At 42.9% G+C, this 19,218-nt stretch overlaps 1 long non-coding RNA gene across 1 annotated transcript; it reads right to left on the bottom strand.

The window, feature by feature from the left end:
• Positions 1 to 6,703: 6,703 nt before the first annotated feature.
• Positions 6,704 to 7,221, bottom strand: LOC103653596 (uncharacterized). Its single transcript, XR_002266009.2, has 3 exons — positions 7,028 to 7,221; positions 6,844 to 6,948; positions 6,704 to 6,777 (listed from the first exon to the last, which is right to left on the bottom strand). It is a non-coding gene; the product is annotated as an uncharacterized lncRNA (long non-coding RNA).
• Positions 7,222 to 19,218: the final 11,997 nt, after the last annotated feature.

The raw sequence follows: 19,218 nt of genomic DNA, 5'->3' as shown, positions 1-19,218 counted from the left end.
GCAACACAGGCCACTATGCCAAGGATTGCCCACGGAATCAACCAAGACAAATGCCAGCACCTAACCAAGAAAAAGGAAGAAGCAAAAGGTGCAAGTCAAGCAAGGGAGGCTCAATTTTACTACTCTAGAGGAGCTACCCAAAGGAGCACCCGTCATGACTGGTACCTTTTCAGTTTTTAATCAACCTGTGTTAATTGTTTTTTACTCTGGTGCATCACATAGCTTCATTAGCCAAAAATTCAGTGTCAAATGCCAATTGCCCTTCTACCATACCCAGGGGCCGTTTATGATAGCAACGCCGGGAGGCAAAATTGCAACCAACCAATTAAATAGAAATGTACCTATCCAGTTGGGAAGCAAAACCTTCAAAACCACACTCCTGATTCTGGGGCTGGAGAACGTAGATATCATCTTGGGGACTAACTGGATGACCCAACACAAGGTCTTTCTAGATATAGCTGCCAGGGCTCTGGAAATACACTCTCCCACCTTTGGGGAGCTTACTTTGTACCTACCTAGCCAGAGGAACACCCAGTCTTGTGCCTTTTCCATGATAGAGCTACCCTTGGAGAAGATTCTAGTGTTCTGCGAGTATGCAGATGTCTTTCTGGATGAGCTGCCAGGAATGCCGCCAGATCAGGACAACGAGTTCGCCATAGAATTGCAACTCGGAACTGCACCTATCTTCAAGAAGCCCTACCGGATGCCACCAGCTGAGCTTGCAGAATTGAAGAAGCGATTACAAGAATTATTGGATAAGGGATTTATCCGCCCAAGTACTTCACCTTGGGGATGTCCAGCCCTATTCATAAAGAAGAAGGACGAGAGCTTAAGATTGTGCATAGATTACCGCCCACTCAACGCGGTGACTATCAAAAACAAGTATCCTTTGACTCGTATTGATGTTCTTTTTGACCAATTGGTTCGAGCTAAGGTGTTTTCCAAAATAGATCTTCGCTCCGGCTACCACCAAATTAAGATACAAGCAAGTGATATTCCAAAGACGGCCTTCTCAACCAGATATGGGTTGTATGAGTATCTGGTGATGTCGTTTGGGTTAACGAATGCGCCCGCATACTTCATGTACCTGATGAATTCAGTCTTCATGCTCGAGCTGGACAAATTTATGGTGGTCTTCATCGACGATATCTTAGTATACTAAAGAAATGAAGAGGAACATGTTGGTCACCTACATATCTGTGATATCCTGGCCCCTGGGATGGGATGTCCTGGCCCAAGGCTTAATAGAATTAATAGTGTAATCATACCAACAAGGTGCATCTTCTTTTTCGGAAGCCTATCTCGAAAGAACCTCCAAGTTAAGCGTGCTTGGCTTGGAGCAATTTGGGATGGGTGACCGACCGGGAAGTTTTCTCGGGTGCGCATGAGTGAGGACAAAGTGCGCACAAAAGACTCGTGTTGGTTTGTGGGGACAATATATGATCCTAGAGAGCTGCCAGGAGTAAGTACCGCCGATCCAGGGATTGGACGGGGTGTTACAAGTGGTATCAGAGCCGACCCTCGCGGTTTCACGGGCGTGTGTGGGCTAGGGGGTTCGGGTATATGGCGCATGGCGCATGTGGGCCCAGAGTGGTCACATGGCATGGCATATGACGACACTAGACATACAGACGTGGCCAAGAGGGGAGGTTCCTGGATTGGGGTTGACCGACGAGGACGTCGGTCTTCTAAGGGGGGTGGATTGTGATATCCTGGCCCCTGGGATGGGATGTCCTGGCCCAAGGCTTAATAGAATTAATAGTGTAATCATACCAACAAGGTGCATCTTCTTTTTCGGAAGCCTATCTCGAAAGAACCTCCAAGTTAAGCGTGCTTGGCTTGGAGCAATTTGGGATGGGTGACCGACCGGGAAGTTTTCTCGGGTGCGCATGAGTGAGGACAAAGTGCGCACAAAAGACTCGTGTTGGTTTGTGGGGACAATATATGATCCTAGAGAGCTGCCAGGAGTAAGTACCGCCGATCCAGGGATTGGACGGGGTGTTACAATATCATACTCCAACGTCTGAGAGAGCATCGTCTTTATGCCAAATTGTCTAAGTGCGATTTTTGGCTGAAAGAAATCAAATTTTTGGGTCACATCATCTCTCATGAAGGAATAGCTGTTGATCCGGATAAAGTGCAAGAGGTGATGAATTGGAAGTCACCCACCACTGTCCGTCAGATTCGGAGTTTTCTGGGATAGGTAGAGTATTATCGATGATTTATTCTGGATTTCTCCTGGATTGCTAAACCTATGACGAAACTATTGAAAAAGGGAGCAAAGTTCGAATGGGGTCAAAAATGTGAAGATGCCTTTCACACCTTGAGGCAGCATCTGACCACAGCACCTGTGTTGGCGCAACCTGACAACAACAAGCCATTTGATGTGTATTGTGATGCCTCAGGCACTAGGCTGGGTTGTGTTTTAATGTAAAACAACCTGTGACGGAACCTCCCAAGTCATTTGGCCCACCTACAGTTGTCCTTGTCCAACGGACCTCGGACAACCCTGTAGATGCACATAATCACTCGACAAGTTCGGTATCTGTATCCTTTACCTTTCCCAAGAGCGTTTCACCCGTCACGCAGATATTACAACACATCGGAGGAACGAATAAGCGGAAGCTATGTACAATAACTTAATTTACATTCATTAAAATATAGAAAGAGTGTTCTTATTACATCACCAGGACATAAGAGTGATAAGTATTATTATTACAACCCTAGGAGGCAAAAACCCCTCCAGCATAAAAGGATAATGTTTTTCAAAAGGAAGGACCACGTCCTTCTGCAACCACGTTATTGTTGATGTTCGTCCTTGGGCACCACATCCTTGGGCACCACCTTAGTGCAGAAACAGCAAAAGTCTGATGTTTCATCACCTACAACAATATGGGTTCGAAAACCCTGAGTACGAAGGGTACTTTCGCAAGTCTTACCCGTCAAAATAAAAGACTCTCAAGGATATGTTGGCTTAAGGGAGTCAAGGTAAGGCTTGACAAGAATCAAGACTCTATTTTGCAAAAATGCTTACTAATAGTGGATCCTTAAAAATCCAGTTTTATTAGCAAGTTAAGTTATTACCTGTCACTAGAGTTCTTTCTACCCTAGTTCAAGCACTTGGCCTATACTAGCCATCCTTTTATCAACCCTTCTTGTTCACTGGAATGCTACGTGTAAGTCAGTGACCAAGTCTTCATGTTGGAGAAGTAACGACGATCCGAATCGATTAATACTCAGCTGAGGATCTCCAATCACACGACATATGTAGCACTTAACCCTTGCATATGTCAACTCGCCACCGGGTTTCTTTATACTAGACTGGGTTCATGCCAACCGAGAGCACAGATACACCACCGTCTAGCCTCTTGCCACGGAGGGTACACGCTACTCTCACCATCTCTCCACTCCCATTCACTACTAGAGATATGCTTATTTAAGACACATTTTAAGACAGATATCAATGTATTATATAGAAGCGCCTTTTATCATATGGTGATGAGTAAGATAAGACGGTTTATTGGAGATCCGTCTTTAAGAAAGAAGTGTTTTAAGGCAGTTACATCGTAAGAAATGTCTCTTATTGATTTAAGACGGATTGTTATTGAAAACCGTCTCAAATGAATATACCTTTTGAGTCATTAAGATTGCAAGAATTGTCTTATATTTTGGTTAGTTTATTAGACACTTGTGTATATGAAACCATCTTAAATAAAGATATTATTAGTCGTCTAAACTATATGGATTATTTTAAATGTTAGTGAGTATATTAGACACTTCTAAATATGAAACCATCTTCGTATCATATTTCAAAAAGACGTATTGTGAAAAAATGTACTAAATAGTAAATTCAGCTTAGTTTCATGATATATATAAAATGTAAAACTTATCTTTGTAACTTGATACAGATGGTAAAATAGACCCACATGTGATTCGATCATTAATGTCACACAACATATATTTTGCTTTAATTCCTATCATTCACGCATCAAGGGGTTTAGTAAGCTATACCTATCCTATGTTGAATATATCAGTACTTTTACATTTATATTGTCAAACTTTAAAAACTCGGTGACTTGAAACTGTCTCCCATGGGTAGTGTAAAATAGGGGATACGTGACTGTTGATAATATTGTTTGATATTGTTTGTAGAGTGAAGATTGAAATAGAGGATGTGATAGGAGATCGGCTGGAGATAGCCTTAGATATTTGGACTCAACAAAGGAAACTCGGAAATAGTTCGAAGTTTATAATTTCGACTGCGTTCAGGTCCAAAAAAATATAAGGCATAGAGTTATTAGTCGAATTGCTCTCTAGTCAAATGTTCGGATAGTAGGTAAAATTTATCTAAATTTAACCGAAACAAATGCAAATTAAATTAATTGATTAAGGCGAATTAGAAACGTCATCTAATTATTTCGCTCTTGTTCGAGCGATCTCTACGAATTCTGTAGCGAAAATATTAAGGGTGGACTGTTTAGACTAAATCAAACTTGAACTAATTAAAACCAGAACAACGGTTAGCTGATTCGCTTTCCTATTTAAAAATCCGAGATAATTACAGCTGATATTGAGTATTCATAATTAATCTGTTAAACGAATACGAATTTGGAAGCTCAATCCATAGTTGCAATCTGTGTCCCATATAAATTTATTAGAACTCGACGACAAAAGTATTGATGCAAAAAATTAAATCGAACCGAGATAACTAGAACCGAACTGAGTACTCGTAATTAATTTGTTGCACTGTCTAAAACTGTGGAAATTTGTCTGATCCTGAAAATACCTACCATTGTTAACGTAGTCCAAAAATATTAAAATTTGTATTGTTTTGGTGGGTCTTTTTACATCTCGCTCGGATTTAAATCCCAAATTTTTCGCTTATATGGGTATTCTATTGGTTTGAAATTGGAGGGGAAAAATCTGAATTTTTATCCTCCTCCTAGGTTGCCGCCTCCTCCCCACGTTGTCTTCCTTCTGGAATTCTCTCAGCCGACCTCCCTCCCAAATCTCCCTCACGCAAGCCATCCCCTAGGTCCCTTCCCACGCCACTCCAAGCCCCTCTCCTCCCTGGCGAGCTCGCCCTGCCCCTGTACGGCGCCCTCCTTGCTCCTCTCCACACGATCGCGCATGCCTGAGCACCAGCCGTTCCCAGTGTTCTCACCCGCCATGGATCTCGCCTAGCCCTTTCCCATCTCCTCCCCACCTCCTAGATGCTCAGCGCCCAATACCAGCTCGCCCAGCCCCCTCTCTGCTGGTGGCCGACCACCTCTGTTGCTCCCATGGTGATCTCATCCCTCCCCTGCTCTCTGTTTCTTCCTCGGATGGACGCCAACAGCAGCAGCCCTGTCCCACGATGTCGTCGATCTTTGGTGAGACCCCGCTGTTCTCGCTATTTGTGTGCCCTAGCTGCTCGATGAAATGTCTAAACCATGTGTTGTCGTTGCTTGCAGCTAGTTGTCAACACCACGCCTCGCGTCGATCGTCCGGTGGTAAGGTAGGCCATCTAGGTTTTGCTGCCTATGTGGATGACGTGTGTGATGTCGAGATGATGGTTGATTGGTGCGTGTCCTTTGCAGCGATTTAGGAAGATGGTGGTGCTATGTTTGAATAAGTAGGTGAGGTCCGTGCGAGGTTTGTTAGGTGTTCGATAGAAGGCTTGAACCGGAGGTCCTCGTCGTTTCATGGTTTTCAAATCGGATTTAGTCATGGATGAATTAATTTGCACTCTTGTTGGTTGATTTGATGAATGACTTGGAGGATTATGACCATGCTTATAAAATTGTTATGCCATATAAACCTTAGATTTAAAATGATAATTATAGGAGTAAATTGAATGTTTGTTGTTTGGACTGTGTCCAGTTTTATTATGCAGGTAGTTGAGTGAAGTAAACCTTGTTTTTGAAGAGATGTTATATAGAAAAGTTGTAGATAACCTCTTCATCTTACTTGTGTTAAAATTTCATGGTCATATGTCTAGTAGTTTAGGAGTTATGATTTTTCCAAGTCCAGTTTCTGAATCTGTTCAAACACTACACCAAAATACCTAACTTCCGAGGGCCTACACCGTAGGAAGTTAGCGCAAAACTCTCAGAAGTTATCTAAACCGTCGGAAGTTAGCCGAAACCGTCGGAAGTTAGCCCGTCGGAACAAATTAGTCGGAAGTTAGGCTAACTTCCGACGGACTCTCGGAAGTTAAAGAAACTTCCGAGAGGGCCGTCCGCCGCTCGGAAGTTAATTATTAACTTCCGAGGGGTCGTCCGCCTCTCGGAAGTTAAGTGCTGACGCCGTCCAGCACGGACTAACGCCGTCCGCGGAATAACTTCCGACGGCCTCTCGGAAGTTAATGGTTAACTTCCGAGAGTTTTCCACGCCTCTCGGAAGTTAATATGACCAGCACTTAATATACAATTTGTTTTTGGCAACTCAACACATTGCATACATAATAAATATATATAACAGCCACAAATATATATAACAGCCACAATACACAACATATCACATATAACATCTCACATACATAATAATAACATAAGAATTCACAAGACACAAGTCTCACAAGTCAAATCCAACTCGACATAAGAATTCACAAGTCTCACAAGACACAAGTTTGAAGTCTCACAAAACACATCGAATGGAAGCCCACTACTATCGATCAACATCAGGAAATATCGAAGAGTGATGCTCGCTACCTCCACTCGCGAAGAGTGTATTGACAAAGTCTAACCCATCATCTTGTTGCTGCGCCGGCAAGGTAGCTGGAGGAGTCTCATATACCTATACAAATGACATTCACGGAGTTACATCGTAATGTAACAAGTAAATTATGATAAATTTGCATACCTGATGTTCGGTAGGTGGAGGTGGAGGTGAAGGCCAAGGAAAATGTATGGAAGGTGGAGGTGGGGGGGCCATCGGAAACTGTATCCCTTGGGCTTGTGCTAGTTGCTACCAAATTTCCGAACACATTAATGTCAGTGTTTTAAATCAATACATAACTTAAAATGAATTATCTTTTTGAACTTACTTGTATCAGTGCTTGCTGTTGTTGAAACTGAGTAGCATAGTATTCTTGTTGAGCAGCATGCTGCCTCAAGTATTCCTCCTGAACCCTTTGCCGCTCCTGATGTTGCCTAAGCTCTTCTCGTAGTTGCTCAACTTCTGCAGTATCCTGAGTAGAGCGACGGGAGCTACGAGCAGCAGACCTCGACGAACCTCCCCTCTGAACCGTCACCTGGCTCGAGTCGATGACGTTATCGAAAATCAAGTACCTTCAAACAAGTAACATCACGACAGATTCAAAAATAATCTATTGTACTTAAACCGATGAAATAAGATAAGGTATGTAGAGTCCACACCTTCCATTCCACCACTTGCATACACAGCCTGAGGATCAATAGGTGCGGTCCTCCAATCATAGTCCGATCCGTGCTGACTAGACATCGCCTCAGCATATGTAGCCTCCATACAAAAGAACAATGCAATCTTACATCACTGGGCACATACATAAATTCATATGAACAAAATCTACCAAGCATTTCAAAACACTCACCAGACGATCTGTTGCCTTTTGGCTACACAACACATCTGGATTTGCAGGATCTGGTCCTCTATGCCCCCTCAGGTATATTTGAACATCACTGGGCACTACACCACTGCTAGCTTCCTGTACGTACATTTGACAAACATTATAATCAGAAATGACATCAAGTCATATACAATCAACAAAACTACACCACTGCTAGTTTCCTGTACTTACCATTCGTTTTGCCAAACGAAAGTGATCATCACCTCCATACTTGTGATACGACTCGGTTCCACGATTGGAACTTTGTCGTATAGACTTTGCCTTGAAATTATCCGAAGCCCAATAACGGCATAAGGCACGCCAAGCAGCATCATTGGCGGCTATCCATGGAATCGAATGCTATGGAAACACAATTCATTTATAAGTAACTGTAACATATACAAGGAACACAGTACATCATATGCAAAAACATCAATTTTTTCCAACATAAGCAAAAACATCAATTACCTGAAGAAAATCTTGCTCAGTCATAGAAAGTCCATATTGTGACGCCTCGCTCTTACTGGTTGCTCGTCGTCCTTCACTACTCAACATAGCTTGATTAATCACCTGGATTCGTACTCCACGTCGTCAGTGTTGTTGGCTTCCGGCAAATTTTCACAGGGGAAAGTCCTCGCCGTGATACACCCATACTTCATAGTTAGGCATGTAGCCATATTTGCAAAGGTGCCCCGACAGAGTTCTCTTGTCTTGACATCTACAAATCCGACACATACTACATGGACAACGCACATCCGTGCCGGTTCTTGATATAGCAAAAGCACGATCAATAAAATCCTCTGTCTTTCTTATCCAATCTGCTGAGGGATCATTCATATGCCAACCTTCATACATCCATCGACGGTCCTCGCCCACCATATTTGATTCTAAAATAGTAGAACACATGATTCATAAATTTTTTCCTGTACTAAACACATATCGATCGTGTCACTACATCTATAGAAAAAGATAGTTCCTAAACCCACCCATGAGTGACCAATAGAGCAATGATTTATGACGAGCAACGAGTCCGAACGAAATTTCAGCAGCATAACCCCGTTGTTCTCCATTTACATGCCCATAAATGGTGCAATAGAGAACAACAGGGTTATGTCACCGAAATCTCGTTCGGACCGGTCATCGTCATAAATCCATAGCTCTATCATCCACTAACAGGCTGTCCAAAAAGGGACAATTTCGGACCAATACGAGTCATATGTGTATATATCATGTGACTCGTGCCTATCCGGAATTTGCAAAAATATTACTAACACACAACAAACAAGAGACTAACATAATTCAATTACATGCACCACCTAGCTTATTAAGTTAATTAACCGTATTAACATAACTTTCTACGGTTTAAAAACAGTTAACTCTCGGAAGTTAGCATATTTAATATAAAAATATAATATAAATAATCGGAAGTAGTTACCTGAAGCGACGACGGTGACTGGCGGAGCCGGGCCGGGCGAGTAGCGGGCGGGGCGGAACGGAGACGACGGGATGTGGGGCGGCTGAGCACCCGGCGGCGGGGAGGCGGCCGAGCAGACGGGCACGCCGGCGGACGAGCAGGCGCCGGTGGAGCGAGCGGGCGCCGGCCGAGCAGGCGGGCGCGCGGAGAGCAGGCGGGCGCGCGGCCAAGCAGGCGGGTGCACTGCGAGCGGGCGGCGGTGGAGCTCGCCGGCGGGCGCGCGGCGAGCGGGCGGCGGTTTAGCGAGCAGGCGGGCGGGTGGAGCGAGCAGGCGGTGGTGGAGGCGCCGGAACGCGCGAAGGGTAGGCCGAGCGAGCGCGGCGGCGCGTTCCGGCGAGCAGGCGGCGGTGGCGCGCGGGGGCGAGCAGGCGGCGGTGGCGCGCGGAGACGGCGTAGCAGGCGGCGGTGGCGCGCGGAGACGGCAGGCGGCGGCGGCGCGTTCCGGCGAGCAGGCGGCGGTGGCGCGCGGGGGCGAGCAGGCGGCGGTGGCGCGCGGAGACGGCGTAGCAGGCGGCGGTGGCGCGCGGAGACGGCAGGCGGCGGCGGCGCGTTCCGGCGAGCAGGCGGCGGTGGCGCGCGCGGGCGAGCAGGCGGCGGTGGCGCGCGGAGACGGCGTAGCGGGCGCTGCAAAATGTGAGACGGACAGAGACGGGCGCGCGCCGTTAGCCTAAAATTGCTAACTTCCGAGGGGCCCAGTGCAAAACCGTCGGAAGTTAAGGCATACCCGGATCGGTCAACGCCTGCATAGGTAACTTCCGAGAGGCCATAGACCAACCGTCGGAAGTTAACTTAACTTCCGACGGCCTCTCGGAAGTTATCTAAACTTCCGAGAGGCGATAGACCAACCGTCGGAAGTTAACTAACCTTCCGAGAGGCGATAGACCAACCGTCGGAAGTTAGCTTAACTTCCGAGAGGCACTAGTTGCCGCTCGGAAATTAGTAATTTCCTACGGTTTTGAAAAGAAACCGTAGGAAGTTATTTGCCTCTCGGAAGTTTCTTGTTTTGGTGTAGTGAAATTCTGTACAGGTTTCGAAAATTGGATTGTTTGACTAAGTTAAACTGAGAATCAGTCCTTAGTAATTGTAGAATAATTGTAGTACTTTTGTTAGGCTTTCCATAAAGTCTTGGATCACCCCTTTTGGTGGTCTAGAAGTCAAGTTATGGCTGTTTGAAATGTGATGTTTGAGTCTGTCAAAAGTCTGGACAGCAATGTTTGTTTGTATTAACTGACCTCGATACACATTGAATCACCTTGAGATGATTATAAATGAGTTGTAGAAAATTCTATTAGCTTTCTAAAAAGTCTAGGATCACTTGATTTGGATGCCTTAAACTCCAGTTATGGATTTTTGAAGTGAGTAGTCGAATTCTGTCCAAATCTGGACAGAATTTACGTTTAGCACTGATTGACCTTTAAGAATATCGAATCATGTTGTGCTAATAATACAAAAGTTGTAGAGGACTTTATAAGATTTCCATAAAGTCTTAGTTTACTATTTTTGGATGCATATTTTATGAGTTATGAGCAAAACAATTAACCACTGTGCTGCTGTCCAGAAAATCTGCAATTGATTACTTGGTTTTGTTCTTGTTTGGCTAAGTAGGAGTAATTAGTTAGTTTTCGATCCTTGATTGATGCAAACTTGTTACATCTAGTTGTTTCATTCCTTTCTTGAGGTTTGCGCTAGACTTTAGTGATTTTTGGAAAATGAATAAGTGCTTTACTTGGGAACTCAAAATTGTGTTGTCTTACCTTGCCTAGTATATGATTCAAGTTACTTGGACAAGGTGGTTTAGAGAACTAATTAAATTTCTTTAACCATAGCCTGAGTTTAGGAGTCTTATAATAGTAGGCCTAAGTTCACTAATCTTCGGGGTGTATTCTTTAGCTAAGGAAAATATAGGACTTATGCCTAGTGTAATGTTTCTTGCTATTTGGATTAGAATTCAGGTAAGTTGGAGAACCTGATTATTGTGTTTGATTGTATAGACCTATTTAGTACTTGATTATTGTGTTTTTGCAGTTTTAATTTATTATTGAATGACTCCAATTCTTATTGCCTTTCTCTTGCTCAAAAAGAAGCCCTAAGGGGAAATAGCATCTACATCCATCAATGGTCATAATATCCCACATGAATATCATGGTTGACACCTGGGTTGGCTCGAATGAAAGCGACCATGACTCGCTCCCATCCATCAATTGACAGTGAGATGGTTGGGGTAGGATTTGATGGCAGCAAAAGCGCCCTCGGCAGGGTTACCTTGGTAAGCACCATCTCTTAGGTTTTAGACATGTTACTTTTTTAGTGTTTATGGTATGATTCTATGCTATGATTTACTGAATTCCTGATGGTCAAGAAACTTCAAGATTGAAGTTGTGGAACAACCATACCATAAGTCCACTGTTCCTCCTTATGATGTTCATTTTGTGCATTATTCTTAACTGATACTCCCTCCATTTTTTTATTTGACGTTTTATTGTACATTTTTGCACTATTTGGCGTCAAACATAAAAGGATGGAGGTAGTAACTTACAACAGGTAAGATGTGCACTATAGCAAGATTAAGCAATCTGGTTAGTTTAATTGCCTAATATAATTTTAATTTCTAAGGAGGAATGTAAGTGCAATGCTGTGAGATTCTTTGCAATTATATCATCACAGCAATCTGGAAGTGCCTTGTTCCAGACACTGCTTAATAATTGTCTATATTGCTATAATCCCCTCCATAAATAAGGTTTATGTATCTGTTCTTATCTAATATATGGGGCTGCTTTATTGGAGGGGAAGGAACCTGGAGCCCAATATGTGGATGATGGATTATTGGATGGGATGGGATGGGATGGAGAAATTTGGGATTAACACTCCCCATTAAGTGCGTTCTCGGGCTGCTTGTTTCAGTTTGAGTTATCGTTCCAATTTATGTTGGGTTTTTTACAGTTACAGAATCTGTTTGTTCCAGCTTGAGTTCCACTTTGAAAACTTGAACAACCACTAGCAGATGCAATGTTCACAAAATAGCTTGTCAAATAATGTGCATGAACTGGAACAAGCAACTTGTGCACAAAAGAGCATTACTGGAACAAGCAGCTTGTGCATGAATGAGTAATATTGTAGATGATTGGACATGTATGTCTGTTTTAGATTTTTCATATTTGATGTTATATATTCAGCTCATACTATACATGAATTTGCAACGCCATGTAATGTTGATGGCAAGGTCATGACTGACAAGACCTACCCTGCTGGGTTCATGGGTATGCCTATATCTCTATTAATGCATAAAGATACCTATACACCTATTTTGGTTGCTGATTTGTGGTGTCATTTTTTTGGCAGATGTCATTTCCATCCCTAAGACTGTCTCCAGCAACGTCCTCTATATACATCCTCTATATCTATCCTTTACAGTCTTCTCTAAAAGATTCCATCTCCTATATCTACTTTCTCTCCAACAACGTCCTCTAAATCACGTCCTCTATATATAAATACCTATATTAAAGACATTTTTAATTTTTTAATTTTTGTACATACGTATTTGTCATACTCTCAAATGTATTGTACATATTTTAGTTTTATTAAACCGGTTGTTTAAAGTATTCAAATAGATAGAGAACCGTTTAGAGAAACTCTACATATAGAGGATCCAGCAGCGTTCTCTAAATTTAGAGGACTGTTTAGAGGACGTTGCTGGAGGGAGTAGAGGACGTCATCGTCCTCTAAATTTAGGGTACAGGACCCTTTAGAGCTCCTTGTTGGAGCTAGTCTAAGTCAAATGAGAACTACAGGCTGCTTCCGTCTTCACCCAATCAGTGATGAGGATGCCAAGGTTAGCTCAATTCTCTTACACATCATCTCTCATTGTTCTAGTTGAGCATGATGATCTTGGTAGCTGTGTGAGGTTGCTGTTTTTCATTAGTAGATCTGTGTACCTTATCCTTGCTATACTATCCATATATGTTGTGTGTATGAAAGTCTTGCATTGAAAATGTCATGTGCTACAGTCGTTAGGACTATTAATAGATGTTGCTTTGTCTATCTATCCATTTACATCGCTGGAAATTCACAAGCCCTTTCATAGTACGCCTGTGAAATGCTCACTATTTTTCTATTGGTTTGTGTGCAGTTCAAGCTCTGCAAGGTGAGGTCTGTTCAGTTTGGCCAGAAAGGCATCCCCTACCTGAACACCTACGACGGCCGCACCATCCGCTACCCCCGATCCGCTCATCAAGGCCAACGACACCATCAAGATCGATCTGGAGACCAACAAGATCATGGACTTCTTCAAGTTTAACGTCAGCAACGTGGTCATGGTGACCGGCGGGAGGAACACCGGGCGTGTAGGAGTGATCAAGAACAGGGAGAAGCACAAGGGCAGCTTCGAGACCATCGACGTGCTGCTTGGAGCTTTTTGCTATGTCTATTTTATCCTATTTGTTGTACAAGAAAACATAGAATGGAATTCAAATTTGGTGGTCACAAAAGTGTGGAGACTTGAATTCATATAAAGTTAGGCTTAATATTAGTGCAAACAGTTGTATTTTAGTTTAGATTTAGAGTACAATTATGTATGCGTTATTTGACAATGCTTATTTATGATATATTGAATGGTACTTATTTATATTATATTAATTATAATGTTGTTCAATATATGTGTATGTATATTTCTCTTTCAAATTATTATAACGTGATGTCTGAAAAAATGATTATAAATTGAAGAATGTACTGTCGTGTAAGTCATTTCGTTTAAATCTTAATAAGACGGTCACCAAAATGCCTAATATCAGTCTCCTAAATAAGACGGTTTCTAAAACGTCCATTTTTAGTCACCTAAATAAGATGGTTTTCCTATTGTAATCGTCTATTATTGTAGGATATTTGAGACAGTTTGATACATAATTTATGACTTATAATGTTTGTATTCTCTACGGTTCTTTAGAAGCAGTGTCTTAAACAAAAACCTAATTCAAGACGGTTTATCGGACAAAATGACTTAAACAAATACCTTTTTCAGACGGTTATAAATTAAAAAATTGTCTTATATAATATCTTTTAAGACGGTTTATAAACATCTTAAATGTGTGACATCTTTTACGACTCCGTCAAATTTGGACACTTCATAAGCGTCTTAAGTACTCAAAATTAACCGTCTCATATACCATGTTTTGTAGTAGTGATTGTGTGTTGGCCTTTCTGGTATTAGTCTGCCCGAGGCAAAGCTTACTCATGACAAGGCATGTGACCAGTTAAAGGGTCCTCGGTCAGCAGGACCACATCGAGACGGTCCTTAATCGACTCAGACGAAGACACTACACCGAGACTCTCTTCTCGTGCAAGTCACCCACCCGGTCTCAGCTTTATCATTTCAAACCCAAAGTTTGGTACCTGGCAGAGGTACATCTTTTCCTATGTTGAACCCATCATGGCCATGATGCACCATCAAGTTTTATTTTTGAAAACATCCCCTCCACTATGAAGCATCATCTTTTGTTTAAAAACAAATCATTTGTTTTTCTAAGGCAGGACTAAGCATTAGAAAAACCTTTTAAGAAAACAGGTAATCAAGGAATGGTAAACAGATCCAAGGAAGGAAATGCATCAACTGGTTTAACACACAACTCCTACCACCTAATGCATCATTCAAGTGGTAAGAGTTTAAAACAGCAAGGAGGTGGCAAATGCACCGGGGCTTGCCTTGTGTTGTAGGAGAGTCGGGCTTTGTTCCACAAATATCAAAATAGAAACAGTTTCCGGCAGGTGGATTTTCTGTCGATCGAGTAGTCGTCTCTTCCTCTTCAACAGTTATTTCTTCTTTGTTCTCTATACATAGTCATATATAACCATGAATGCTCATGTAATGCTTATGAAAATGCAATAATAGAAAAGATGTATCAAGTTGTATCTTGAATACAACATTCCTTCATGGTCCACTAGGGTAACTAGGGTTTTTCTAGGTCAGTGCCTTAGTAGGGTTAGACATTTTTACCCTAAGGAACTAGGGTTTTGGGTTTGGGACTCAAACAATGTCCAAAGCATATCAAACTTTACCCATGGGATCTAAATATCATATTAAACTTTTCCAAAAAGTTTGGTGATTTTTGGAGTCATTAAATAATTTCTAAAATTCTAGAGGTATAGGTTTAAGCTCTTTTAAATATTGATTAATTCCTTGTTTGGACTAAAAATCCTAGAACTATTTTTAGTAAATACTAGAGAAATCTAGGGGTCCAACAAAATTAGTTTCATATTTTTATTATTTTCCTATAATTTTCTATGGATTTCGTAACTCTAGTAAAAAAAGAAAAAGAGAAAGTGTGAATAGTAACGGGCTCAATCTAAGCCCGAGCCGGCCCATGACAGGCGAAACGCGCCCGCGCGCACGCCCGCGGTGTCCATTTTGCACAGGGGTCCCTGGTCATTTGAAATACCCATAAAGAATCCTCTCCACTGTTTCTCTGTCTCACTCACATCTGCACAAAGCCCCCTCCCCTTTCTGTTTATTTACAACCCGAGATCCCCGACCGTGGGCGGCGGAGCAGCGACTCCGGTGAGTCCATACCGGCCGGAAAACACAACGACTATGCTTCTCTGTTGCACAACACCTAATTCTACCCCTAACAACCATTTCCCCTCACTCAATTGCAAGGTTCTAGCTCACAATCACTCTTGTCCACGGTGACGGCGCAAACCGACGATAATCCAAGATGTTCCCGGTGATCTAGCGTGATCTAGTTCAATTGGCCAGGTTGCTAAGCATCTACAGCACACAGGGATGTTGAAACAAGAGCGAGGAAGGCATGATCGGACCTGTGGAGAGCTAGCCACGGTGAGCTCACTCACAGCGGAGTTTTGACTAAATTGGGGGAACTTTGAAATTGGAGCACTCTGGTGGACGATCTGAGGCACGGGCTGGTGCGTTGGGCGCATGACTACCTAGCGGATCTCACGGCATGCTCAATTTATAAGGCCAAAGGGCGGTGGCTCATGTATTTGGAATGGCGCGCTGGCGGCCAGAGAGAGGGGAGAGCACTAGCGCAAGAGATGTGTGGCTTTCACCGTGGTCTAACCACCGGCGATGACCGGACATGCTAGAGCGAGTCACTGCGATGAAGTACTATGTCTAGGCACGTGGCATCCGAGCGGCAGGCGGCTAACTCCGGTGAGCTTATCTGAACCGACCGTGAGTCAAGCGGATACGGCGGCCGGGACGGAACAGTGCCTCAAGCTCACCCGCGGTGAAGATCTTTTCACCCCGAGGCGTTATCCAGGCACCAGTGAGCACGAATCACCTCAGCAGCGCGAATCTAGGCGTGGGGGTCACCGGCGGCAAGGTGCACTGCACCTGGGATCTTCTTCAGTTACTGTACCGTTGGAATCCCTATTCAAAGCGCCTAATAGAGCAAATGGAAGCGCTTAGATCTCCAATTTTATGTGAGAACTTGTTAATCCACTTGTAACAAAGTTCTAGCCGTATAATCCAGCTACAATTTTACTATAGTAACCATACTCAAACACTCACTGGATTATCTTTAAAAGAGCTCCCAAAGTTCATCCCAAGTCACTGTCAGTCTGGTTTCAGAGTTGTACCCGACTGACAGACTAACTTCAGGTCTGTTTATCTCCAAATTTTGTAAGACACCAAGGTTTAATCACTTATGCAAAGTTATGCTCCTATAGTAGCTCTATAATCTTGATGCATTGACCTAGGGCAAATTCTTTATGAATTGAGAGATATAGGGTTCCAAAGTTGCCCCTATGCACTGAATTTCAGAGGCATATGGATGTATGGGGTGTCCTTTTTGCAATTAAGTCCAAATCCCATAATTTGACTTGCAAATCCTCAAATGTGAGAAACACATAATTTGTGGTGTTATATTACTTTGGTATTTGCACTTGGGTCCAAAAGTGCACAAATTTTACACTTACCCCCTAGGGTTTCAATTAGGGTTTTCCATGGGTCTTTTTAGGGTTTTTAGCACTTTAAGATTTTGGTGTCACTAAAGTCCATCAAAGATGATACCTTATGAACATTTCTAATGAGTTTTGAGGTTTTAACTTATTTGGGCTTTATTTTCACTTATAAGCCCAACTTAGGGTTAAGTACTCTACCCCAGGGTTAACCACATATCAGTACAACTTGTTTGAATTCTTTCCTAGTGAATGCACTCTAGGTGTAACAACACATGATATGCCCATGCACATGATGTTATGCTCAAGTTTTAGTGACAGTAACACCAGGGGTGTTACACAACCGAGTCATTGCTTATGCATCAAGAGCACTCAGACCTCATGAACAGAACTATTCTACCCATGACTTAGAATTAGCAGCCGTCGTTCACGCCTTAAAAATCTGGAGGCACTACTTGATGGGAGCTCGCTGCAACATCTATATAGATCACAAGAGCCTCAAGTACATCTTTACCTAGGCCGACCTCAACATGAGACAGAGAAGATGGCTGGAACTGATCAAAGACTACGACTTGGAAGTGCATTACCACAATGTCCTAAGTTGGAAGTCACAATGCAATTGTGTGACAATGGATTCTCACATCAATGTGACGAGTTGAGTAAGATGAGGATTGAAGTAATTCCCTCTAGTACCTTGAACTACATCTCCATCGAACCAACCTTGTTAGACCAAACTATTATGGCCCAACTCGATGATAAGGGAGTGCAATTCATCAAGGAAAATCTTAGCCAGAAAGTTGAAAAGTATAAGTGTTTTGGCTAGGACAATAAGGGGACATTATGGTTCGAAGACCGACTGGTAGTTCCTAAAAATGGGGACCTCAGGAAGAAAATTTTGGACGAGGCTCACCTCTCCAAATTCTCCATGCACCCGGGAAGCACCAAGATGTACCATGATCTGAAACCCCTATGTTGGTGGACAAGGATGAAAAGGGAAATAGCCAAGTATGTGTCCGAGTGTGATACATGTCAGATGATAAAAGTGAGTCACCTAAAGTCGGTCGGTGCCTTGCAACCCCTATTGATACCTTCATGGAAATGGGATGACATCAGCATGGATTTCATTGTGGGTCTACCCAACACCTCTCGACATCATGATTCAATCTGGGTCATTGTGGACCGATTAACAAAAGCGGCTCACTTTCTTCCAGTGCACACCACCGATAAGGCGCAGAGGTATGCAGAATTGTATATTGACCGAATTGTGTGTTTGCATGGAATACCCCAGACAATCATCTCTGACCGAGGAGCCCAATTCATAGCCAGATTTTGGGAACAGTTACAAGAGTCCTTGGGAACCAAGTTAATAAGAAGTTCGGCTTACCACCTTCAAACTGATGGTCAAACAGAAAGGGTAAATCATATCCTTGAGGATATGCTGAGATCTTGTGCAATCGACTATGGCAAGAACTGGGACAAGTGTCTATCCTTAGCAGAATTTGCCTACAACAACAGCTATTAATCCAGTTTGAAGATGGCACCCTTTGAGGCCCTATATGGAAGGAGGTGTCGAACACCCCTAAACTGGTCGCAGCCCATAGAGAGAGAAATTTCTGGGCCCGACCTAGTGTTGGAAGCCGAAAGAAAAGTCAAGATAATCAGGAAGAACTTAGAGGCTGCTCAAGCCAGGCAAAAGAGTTACCACAACAAAAGAAGGAAACCCCTACAGTTTGAAGTGGGAGATTACGTATATCTAAAGGTATCACCCACAAAGGGAGTGCAAAGATTTGGGATCAAAGGCAAGCTAGCCCCTTTATACATTGGACCTTATGAGATCATAGAGGCATGTGGACCCGTGGCATACAAGTTGAAGTTACCTCTGAAAATGTCTGCCATACATAATGTGTTCCATGTATCCCAACTAAAGAAGTGTATTTGGTTACCCAAAGAAGTCATAACCGAGCTAGATATAGAGATAGAGCCGGATCTATCATACCAAGAACACCCCTCCAAGATTCTGGATTGCAAGGAACGATCCACTCATACAAAGACGATCAAGATGTATAAGATCCAATGGAGCAACCATACGGAACAAGAGGCTACATGGGAGACTGAGGATTATCTACGCAAGTACTACCCCGATTGTCTACCTAAGGAAGTCGATACGTAACCATGCCCCAGCCCCCCTGCCCTCTGATTCCAAATATAGGAAAGTTGCTTTTAATGAAAACCAAATTAAGATATGAAACTATGTGAAAAGGGCTTCCTT

This window comes from Zea mays, chromosome 4 (assembly GCF_902167145.1).
Source record: "Zea mays cultivar B73 chromosome 4, Zm-B73-REFERENCE-NAM-5.0, whole genome shotgun sequence".
NCBI classification, from domain to species: Eukaryota; Viridiplantae; Streptophyta; class Magnoliopsida; order Poales; family Poaceae; genus Zea; species Zea mays.
Note: the sequence above shows the minus strand (reverse complement) of the source record. Positions and strands in the feature narration are given on the sequence as shown.